Source organism: Chenopodium quinoa, unplaced genomic scaffold (genome assembly GCF_001683475.1).
Source record: "Chenopodium quinoa cultivar QQ74 unplaced genomic scaffold, ASM168347v1, whole genome shotgun sequence".
Classification (NCBI taxonomy): Eukaryota; Viridiplantae; Streptophyta; class Magnoliopsida; order Caryophyllales; family Amaranthaceae; genus Chenopodium; species Chenopodium quinoa.
In genome coordinates, this window is record NW_018744239.1 from 4,693,668 (window position 1) to 4,704,181 (window position 10,514).

General features: G+C 32.7%; 1 pseudogene; it reads right to left on the reverse strand.

Annotated features, from left to right (window-relative positions):
* Positions 1-1,354: 1,354 nt before the first annotated feature.
* Positions 1,355-4,123, reverse strand: LOC110694299 (annotated as a pseudogene).
* Between the last annotated feature and the right edge of the window lie 6,391 nt (positions 4,124-10,514).

Genomic DNA, 10,514 nt, shown 5'->3' on the forward strand with positions numbered 1-10,514 from the left:
CACTGACTAACGCGCGTCAGTCAGTTTTTGAATTTTTTTTTTTCAAAATTCCAACCTCAAAACGCTGCGTTTTGAGGTGCGTTCTTCTGCCCCCCTAGCGAAACGACGCGTTTTGAGGTTGGATCAGCCAAATTTTTTTATTGCTGGCTGCACGTTGTGGGGCCCACATAGAGCACTGTTCATCTTCAAATTTGCCCATGTCTTGGGCATTTTAAGAAATGCTCATGGGCATATTTTTGCGTTTCTTCATTTGATCACCATTGTAATGCATGAGCATATTTTTTGCCCACCCAAAATGCCCATGACCATATTTTTTTTATCACCATTGGGAGTGCTCTAAGTGCCATTTGGCTATCTTCCATTAATGAAATCCTTTTTCTTCTTGTAATATATATATATATATATATATATATATATATATATATATATATATATATATATATATATATATATATATATATATATATATAAGCATCCCAATTCTCGACCATCTATTTGCAAATAAATTATTGCGTATCTAACTTTTTATCATGTTTGATATCTAATTTTGTACGAATTCAAGGACAATGATAAATTGCAATATGATGAACTTCTTAAGGCACTACGTATATATATGTTGTGCTAGTTTTTTTCTTGTAAAATCTTATTACTAGATGAACAGTCGCACAACTAAAATTTCCAACTTATACGAGACATTTACGGGGCTTAACACAAGGTACTGGTTCGAATTTCCGGGGCCTAATATGCGGTACCGGTTCAAATTTTCGGGGCCTAAAAAAGGGTACCGATTTGAATTTTCGGGGTCTAATAAGGGGTATCGGTTCGAAATTTCGGGGCTTAATAAGAGGTACCGGTTCAAAATTACGGATCCTAATCAATCAAAAACGTTTGTCTGCAACATGAATTCATAATATCAGACTACATAAGATCAACTATTTCAAGTCAATTTGTGACATTAGCTACTTTACTACATGTTACATACTACAAGTTCATATTAAGACGTCAGATTATGTTCTAATATATTCAAATTTGTTTCAAAAATCTTGGCACTATACTACCATCTTCTCCTGCCGATAATTGTCTTTGACTACCGGTACTAATATCCGATAGGTGATAGTAATTACGAATGGAGGATCCAGTACATGGCCAAAGTTACTGGTTCCTTTGGCTAGAGGTCGAAGCTAACGAACTACCGGACGCAGATTACAGTAACAATACCCTCTTTTTCAGTGCCGGGGCTAAAATTGCAAAAAAAAATTGGGGCCCTGTTTAACTTTTTAAAATGGGGCCTTATAGTTCATAAATTTAATACCTAATTTTTATTTGATAAAAAAATTCATTACATTAGAAAATTCATCATTTTTTTAAAAAATAAAAGGGAGATGATTAAGGTTTACAAAATTAGGATCAAGAAGCACAATGTGGCCATGATCCTTGGGCCTAAAAAGGCTGCTGATCATCAGCAAACAAAACAACTTAAAATAACATAACATCCAAGCTACAAATCATACTACAAAATATCAAAGTTTGATTGTTCCAAGAAATCACTTAAAAAGAGTAGCTCTTCTTGTATGTTTTGTAGCAAAGTCATCGATGACATTCTCCATATCGACTTCATCTAAAAGATCAGATTCAATAGCCATCAAAGCGAGTCCATTTAATCTTTCTTGTGACATTGTCGTCCTTAAGTACGATTTCAGCAACTTCAACTTTGAAAAACTCCGTTCTGCAGAAGCAACAGTAATAGGAATTGTTAGTAATATCCTATATGCAATTGTTGCATTTGGTAAGCAAGTATATCGTTTTAAAAAATTCAATAAATCAATTGCTCCCATTTTCTCCTTGGGTAAAAACTCTCTAAACCATGTTAACTCAACAAATAAATCCTCTCCATCAACATCAGAAACCTCACCTTTCTTAAGAGCATTTTCAAAAGCTAAACAAGAAGATAAAAGTTTCTCATCATCCATTGAATGCAACTTATCAGAATTGAACACAAAAAGCCAAAGATATTATCATACGATTCATATTGTTCAAACCTTTTTTCCAATGATGCAATAGTTTGATCCACAATGTATATAAAATATTGGATTCTAAATGATTCCTCAGGAGATAATAGTGTTTCATCACCATCTATCTCATCAAATTGTCTTTTTCTACGTATTATACGTCTTTGTGGAAATACAGGATCAATGCCAACTTCAATAGCTAATTTTTTTGCAATATCTATGGCCTTTGAAAAACCATTCTCCCTATAATTTTTAAAAAAGGAAATCAACCCTTTAATCTCACCAATGGCGATATCAATCAGCATATCCTGGGATTGTAATTGTTTACAAACAAAGTTTACAGCACATAAAATTTCATACCAAATGATTGTTGCAAGCAAAAATTCAAAACTACCAAGTTCATTATTTGCTAAAGATCTAGCTTCACTTTGAAGTTTATGATCATTGTCAGCATCAGCTACTTCAGCTACTTCAAGTAAGGCTTCACGTATCTCAGGTATTTGAAATCTGATTGCTTTGATACTTTCAACACGACTTTCCCATCGAGTGGCAGATAATGATTTAAGAGTTAAACCTTTAACATTTTGTTTTAAAATATGCCATCTCTTAGTAGAACCAACAAATATAGTATAAATGCATTGGACTATACCAAAGTATTCCCTTGCTTTAGGAGAAGCATTTGCAATGTCACACAAAACTAAATTAAGACTATGACAACCACATGGAGAATAAAAAGCTCTAGGATTCAAATCCAATAGTCTCTTTTGCACACCTTGATGTTTACCTTTCATGTTAGAACCATTATCATATCCTTGTCCCCTTATATTATCTATGTCAAGATCATGAGATATTAACACATTTTCTAACACTTTAAACAGTCCTAGACCAGTAGTATCATTAACTTGTAAGAACTCAATAAAAAATTCTTTCACTTTATAAGAATTTGAACATTTGTCAACACACCTTAAAATTAAAGTCATTTGTTCTTGATGACTAGCATCAGGTGTACAATCCAACATCACAGAAAAATATTTTGCTTCTTTTATTTTCTTCATGATAGCATTATTGATTTTAGAAGCAAGTAAGAGTATCAATTCATTCTGAATTTCATGGCTAAGATAATGATGATGAATAATCCCATTCTCAATACGACGAACATGCTCAATAATCACAGGATCAAATTCAGCCAACATTTCAATCAAACCTAAAAAATTTCCATTGCTACTTTGATATAACCTTTCATGTTTCCCACGAAATGCAAGGTTATTTTTACCAAGGAACTTCACAATAGCAATAATTCTAATAATGACACTTTTCCAGTACTCCTTTTCTTTATGAAATTGGTCTTGGGTAATTTTGTCTATTGTTTCATTATTTTTCAATCTATTTCTTAGTTCACACCAAGCACCCATGTTAAAAATATGATCAACACTTGTTTCATGTTCTTTAAGTCTATGACTAACATGTGACCAATCATTATATCCTTCATTTACCAAATTGCCTTTTCCGATACCCTTTTTGAAAATTTTACAGCAAAAACAAAATACTTTTTCAATATCTTTAAAATAAACAAGCCAATCTCTATCACAAGTTTCACCATTAGGCAAATACCTAGTATATAAATTTGAAGTAAATCTCCTAGATACTTTGTCTTTAGGGCCTTTCACTATGGTTAAGTCTCTTTTAGGGCCATTGAGAGCCAAAATATCAATCAACTTCTGATCAAGAGCTTCCCATATCCTTGGATCATATATATCACGAGAAACAAAATCATTTTCTTCAACATTGTGAATATTATGGTCTGAATTTTCCTCCACATTTTGTTCAAAATCATTAACATTATTCAGATTCACATCTTCTTGCTCAACATTAATATTATTATCATCAACATTAACATTGTCATTTATCACATCTACATTATCACTATCAACATTAACATTATCACCACCAACATTATCATTATTTTCTTTTAACTCTGAATCAATAGGATTTTCAGTTGACTGTGACACTATTACAAAAAACTTATCTAAAGCACCTTTTTGTGATTGAATGAATTGATCTTCCTTCTTTTTTTTATTGCGTTTTTCATGCCCAGATGGATACTTTCGAAACATTTTAAACACAATTACACAAAATATTTGATAAGAGAGGAAAAATATCACCGGAAAAAGCTTGTAACAAGCCAACGATTGAATTCGACAGATCCGAGATCGCTAATTGCTATGTATAATCCAATACTCCATCAAAACCATTCATCAACCGCTGTAATCAATAAAAAAAATAAAAAAAAACTTATGAATAATTTATACATAGTAATTGCTAAAATTTAACAAAAAAAAAATTAAAAAGCATAATATTATCAAACAGTAACAGATTTAACAGGTAAAAAAAAAACAGATTAAACACATACCGTACTCCATAGGCGTATCCATATCCAATGCCGATTCCAAAGAGGTTTGTGATAAAAAAAATTCCAATTACTAGCTATACTCACAGTACTTGCAAATAATTTTGGAATTAATATTATCTTAAAAATTTCTTTTTTATTTATAAAATTGAAAAACCTAGTAAATTGCATATATAGAAAAATTTGGGGGATTAACAACGGTTTAATAATTAATTTCATCTTAAAATTGAAGATTTAACCGTTGAAATTATGAATTAATATGGGCAAAATTATTTTGGAAGATGAAATATTTTTGGGCTAATTGAATGATTGAAGATACTAATAAAAAGTAAATTAAAAATGTTGAAAACAAGATGTTAAAATAGTTAAGTGTGAAATTAATTTTGGAAATATAGAGTGAAATTAATTGAATGATATATACGACTTGGAATTAATTGAATGATAGATTGAAAGTTTTTTTGGAGAAAAATATTGGAGAAGAGGAAAGGTTTGGGCGGAGGATTCTAGAGAGGTGACTTAGTTCATTCACTTCATTGAATTTGACTGACATACAGCTGTACATTACTACACTTTATTTCCCAAAAAAATAGAAAAATTGCTGGCCCCAAGGCTTGAAACTAGGTCTTGTACACAAAGCATAAGTGTTATAACCAATACTCCAACTATAATCTTGTGATATTATGTACAACTTAATTACATATATCTGAATTTTGGGGCCCTTCAAATTTGGGGGCCTTGTTCCGTCGAACACCCCGCTCCGGCCCAGAACCGCCCCTGGCTGCGTGCCTACCTAATCTCCAATATTTCCGTCATCTTCAGCAGCTTGTAACTCATAACATTGTAAATCTACAATAACATACGGTTTAAGACCAAGCAAGAAAGAAAGCAATTAATTAAAGCTGCATGCCCTACGTACATGAACTTAAGAAAGGACACAAAAATTAGGGATTGGGATGATGAGCCAAGAGTAAACTAAGTAAATAAATCATAGACAAATAACTAAATAACTAATCAATACAAGCAATAAAAGAGGTTGGAATATATTACAGAGAATTATTGGGTTTGATTGTGATATTATCATTTACTAGATTAGGCCTACTAGAATTACCGTATAGACAACAAAAAATAGTCTCCGTTGAGGTAATTATTGTTTTTTTTTACCAACAAGTCAAATACAATATCTTGTTCTAGAGTATTAAGGGGCCGGGTTCAAAATTGGTAACCTCGCTAACGTAACACAACAAAAACAGTAAAGAAGTTATCTTCAAAGAAGTTTAGACATGTTAGATTGCTAAAGACAAAAGTAGATAAACATATGACAAAATATACAAATGTTTTCCATTAATTGAAAGATAAATTCAAGGCTACAATTGTACAAGTTGTAGGAAAGGTTACCTCCGTGTAATACAATTGGGATGAAACGTTTGATCTTCAATACATACTAAGGAAACTAAACTATCGCTTGGCTACTAAGCCAAGGGAAAACTAAGAAAGCTTTAAAGAATATGAAATGTTTTTGTTGATTGATTTGATGATGATGATTCCCTAGAACCCTTCCTCTATATATGGGCGAATGTCTTGTAGTTTCCTCCACTTACATACTAAAAAATTATCTTGAAGCCAATCCTTCATTGGGTGTAACAGTCCCTAAAAAACTATACAAATTACTGTACAATACCTCTTCGCGTTCATGCATCACCAGTTTTTCATCATTTAGGAAACACAGTGTGCAGTGAAGTTGTCTCTTGCAAAGTGTCAAACTACCTGCTAGCTCAACCTCCCTCAGCCAGCATAGATTCTTGGAATTTAGTAGTATACCTAATTACTTTAACACAAAGTATTGGAACCATTGGTGAGACATCCCTCACCTTTTTAGAGTTTCCTTCTTGCACAAGTCACACCTTTCTCCATCCATTCTCAGTGACAAAAGAATAATAGCTTGCCTTGAATGAAGTAATACGATAATATTTTTGGTTGTGGTAATAAAGAAGAATAGGGAATCAATTCCCAGACTCAAAATACAAACAACAAACAGAATTTGATTCCAATTGATGATAGATATGCTTTGTGGATCAAATAATAACCGTCGTCCGTAATGTGATAGAGGTGCCAAGGTTATTTTCATTTATTGATCGTTCTTCTTGATAAGGGAAAGAAAATGGGGTCACATGTTTGAAGGCTAAATATAATTTATTTTCCTCTCTCACTTTCTCTCATCTATACCAATTAATTTTTTTTTTTTAACCCGATAACATGATAATTATTCATTCTATAATATGATGATTGTGAAAATGTTTTTTTGTGCACAAAATATTGAGTGAGACAAGGCTCACCAAAGCATTGGTGAGACGTGTATCAGTTGAACTTGAATATCAAAAAGTGTCCTAGCCTGATTTCAATTCTGCCATTGTTGATATGATTTTTAATCGCCTTCATAATCTCAACACCGCTTAATTTTTTTGCAGTGATTTGTGATTAATCGCCAATTCGTGATTCTGGAGTTGGGAGTTTAAAGAAGGTCCTTGAATTTCCTTCACTTTTAAGAAAATTGATCTTCCCATCTGAGTTCATGTGGCGTTTTGCTATTACACTACAAGAAAACACCCAATTTCCCATGTACATGTAATTTCGGCGGAGAAATTTAAATTCGTCGGATATTTATGACGAATTCAAACAATCCGTTAGAAATTTCCAACGGAATATTCTGTCGTAAATTAAAATTTCCGACAGATTTAATTTCCGTCGGAATATAAAAAAAAAATCTATTAACCCTAAACCGGAGCCCCTTTCCCCTATATTTATTCTATCCGCCTGCCTCCCCTTCTCTTTCTCTCTCGTCCTCCTTCTCTTCTCTTTCCCCTTATTTTTCTCTGTCTGCCTCTTTCCCCTTCTTTCTCTTCTTCTCTTTCCTCTTACGTTCCCTTCTTTCATATATCCTCTTTCTCGCCTCTTTCATCTCTCCTCTTCTCTCCCCTCTTTCTTTTGTCCTCTTCTTTTCCCCCTCTTTCTATTCACACCAACAACAACTACCACCAACATCAACAACAACACCTCCGTGCAACAACAACGGCGCAACCAACACCACCACCGCGCAACAACACAAGTCCGGCCACCCACTCAAGGTTTTTTGTATTAATTTTGGTTAGATGGTAGATGTAGTTTTTTTTTTTTCAATATTTATGATTGTAGTTAATTTTTTATGTAATTGTAATTGTAGTTTATAAATTTTTTTTGGATAATTGTTTATTTATTTATTTCTTTAAAATTATTTGACTAATTTTTGTTTTATTTTAATGAAATTGCGAATTAATATGTAGATCTACTGGTTTGTGGTAATTGCGAATGAAATTGCTATAGGGGATTTTATCTCACCTTACATGTGGGTCATGTTTTTAAGTATGTCGGCGCTCTAAGGAAAAGAAGCTAGAGAAAAAGAGTCGCCAACAAGTTTTAGGAACTTGTAAATCGTTCACGATTGTGAAGGTTACACCCATTCACAAGCACAGAAATTGCTAACTCTATAGAAGTCTGGAACCATGATTGGATGTTCGGGGATAATGGTACAAATTCAACCTTCAAAGAGATCAAACCCGAATAGGCCTCTACTCAATTCTTATTGATATTCATGCGCGATTTTTTATCAACATACATACATCAAATTAACACTAAACCTGCTTAATCTACGTTGGTTGATTATTAATGCACAATTAAATCTAATATTGGTGATCACTTGAATTAAAATCATGTTAAACCTAAATCAGATCATTAATTATCTTATTAGGCGTGATGTTCAATTACAAATTCCCTTTAAACCTGCTAAGAAGGCGTGATCAAGCAATAGCAATAAATTATCGATAATCAAACAACATATAATTAACATCATAATCATCAAGAAAATAACATCAAAACATTATTAGTAGTAAGATCCTAGGCATGATACTAAACAGATTAATAACAATCCTAGCATGTTACTAATAACAAAATCAATACGTTATCCTAAACATGATGCTAGTAATCAAAATCAAAGCGTTATCCTAAACATGACTTCTATTTAAAAAAAGTAATTAAATTACTTACTTTGATGCCTCGGCCTTCTTGCTATTAAAACAATACACATGTTAGTAAATTCAAGAAAGTAAAATCAATAAAGTAAATAATAAACTAAATTAATCAAGAATAAAAATATGGATTTGGGACCAAACCCTCAGAAATATCAACCTTTCACGTCGAGGTCGAAGACAACGTTGAGTATGGTTTGGAGTATTTGAATTACGCAAAGGAAGTATGGTGAATGATTGGGATGTATCTAGGATATGTTTAGGCTAAGAACATGGGAATTAGGAATTTCGGGTGTGATGATTATTATTATGATGGTTGTTGATCGTTGATTCTTGATGATGATATGTGGATGATTGATGAATCACATTTATATAGGATTTATAGGCACTTTTTTGCTAGTTTATAGTTTCTTTCTAGGTCTTTTTGTCGCTTTTTAGGTTACAAATGCATGAGTTGTCCGTTTTGTGCTCTATTACGCTTTGCTTTTGTTTTCTTAATGTTTTAGATAGTTTTCATAACTTATTTGGACGCTTTAGGAGTAATTTTGGAAGAATCAGACAATGAAAGGATGAAACATCGATGAATCAAGGTCGCTCAATGAAAGATATATGTTTTTGGAAGCTTAGGTTGAGATTTATATGCATGAGGAATGAATATAGCATCCACAAGGGTCGCTATGCATCTTACCAAATCGAATTTGAGTTAAAAACAAATTTAAACGATGATGAACTATATGTCAAAACTGACTTTTGCTCACTCTTTTGATCATAACTTGAGTTATATAGATTGGATTGAAGTGATTCAAGTTGTGTTGGAAACTTGACTTGAAGAGATTTCCAATGATAGGTTACTCGCCCCAAGAAGCTTCCTATAACAAAACTTATGGGCGTTTGAATCCAAGTAATGCAGTCAGCCACCCGCGGGATATTGCTGCGGGCAACCCTGCGACCACTTGAATTTGCTGCTGTTACTGCCAGGGCGCGGCCACCAGCCCTATGCCCGCAGGTTCAGTCGAGTGGTGAGCAGCCCTTGAAGCCACGAGCAGCCTTAAATTCTCACGTCATTCCACGTCATCGGTCCACCGACCTTATTTGTGTGCCAAGTCATCTTCTATCATCCAATAATATTATTACAACTTGTGTAATTTATATTTTCTTATTTCTTTTCTTTAATTTTCTTTAAATTAGTTTTAGGATAATTTAAATACTCCAAGGGATTTTATTTTTCCTTCAGGCCGTTTTATTCCTATTAATTAATGTTCTTTTTAGTTTTCTCTTGAACCCTAGTTTCTCATGGCATCTCCATGGAGGATTTTTGGGTTTATTATTTTAATTCATTAAGGTATTTTATTTCTCTCTTTTAATCTTGCTTTCTTTATTAGATTTAGCTTTAATTATTTATTTCATACTAGAGTAGTTTATTTCTAGGGTTTGAGAATCGATGTTTATATAATGAATTTTGATTGATATTTTGATTATTCATTTCTTTAATTGATAGTGTTTTTTATTGTTAATCTTGTAACCTGATCAATTGTTTGGTTAATTATTGTTAATAAGAGTTTGAACCGAAATATCTTATTTTTAGAGGCTTACCTACAATTAGCAGTTCTGATTATGTTAGCGACCGAACTACTTATGTTGAATTAAGAGCATTAAGACCCGACCATAGGCTTAGTAATGGCTCTAGATACTTGATTGATTGAATTGTTAATGTTATTTTGATAGATTTAGAGCTATAAGCATGGTGAACCATAACCCTAGGCTTTTTTTTTGTGATTTTTATTCTTATTTTAAATTAGACTATATTTTTATCCCCATTTCATGACATAGTTTAGTTTCTCCATACCTTAAAAGCTAGATTGAATAGTCATCTCTCTGTGGATTCGACCCTACTTACCCTACTACATTGTTAGTTGGTTTTGTTAGGAATTTATTTTTGACAAGTGTATGACAACCTATCAATGATCTGAAAACGGGAAAAACAACCTCTATTTATAAGGGGAAAATAGAGTCGAACAATCGGAAAAAGATCAGAAGTTC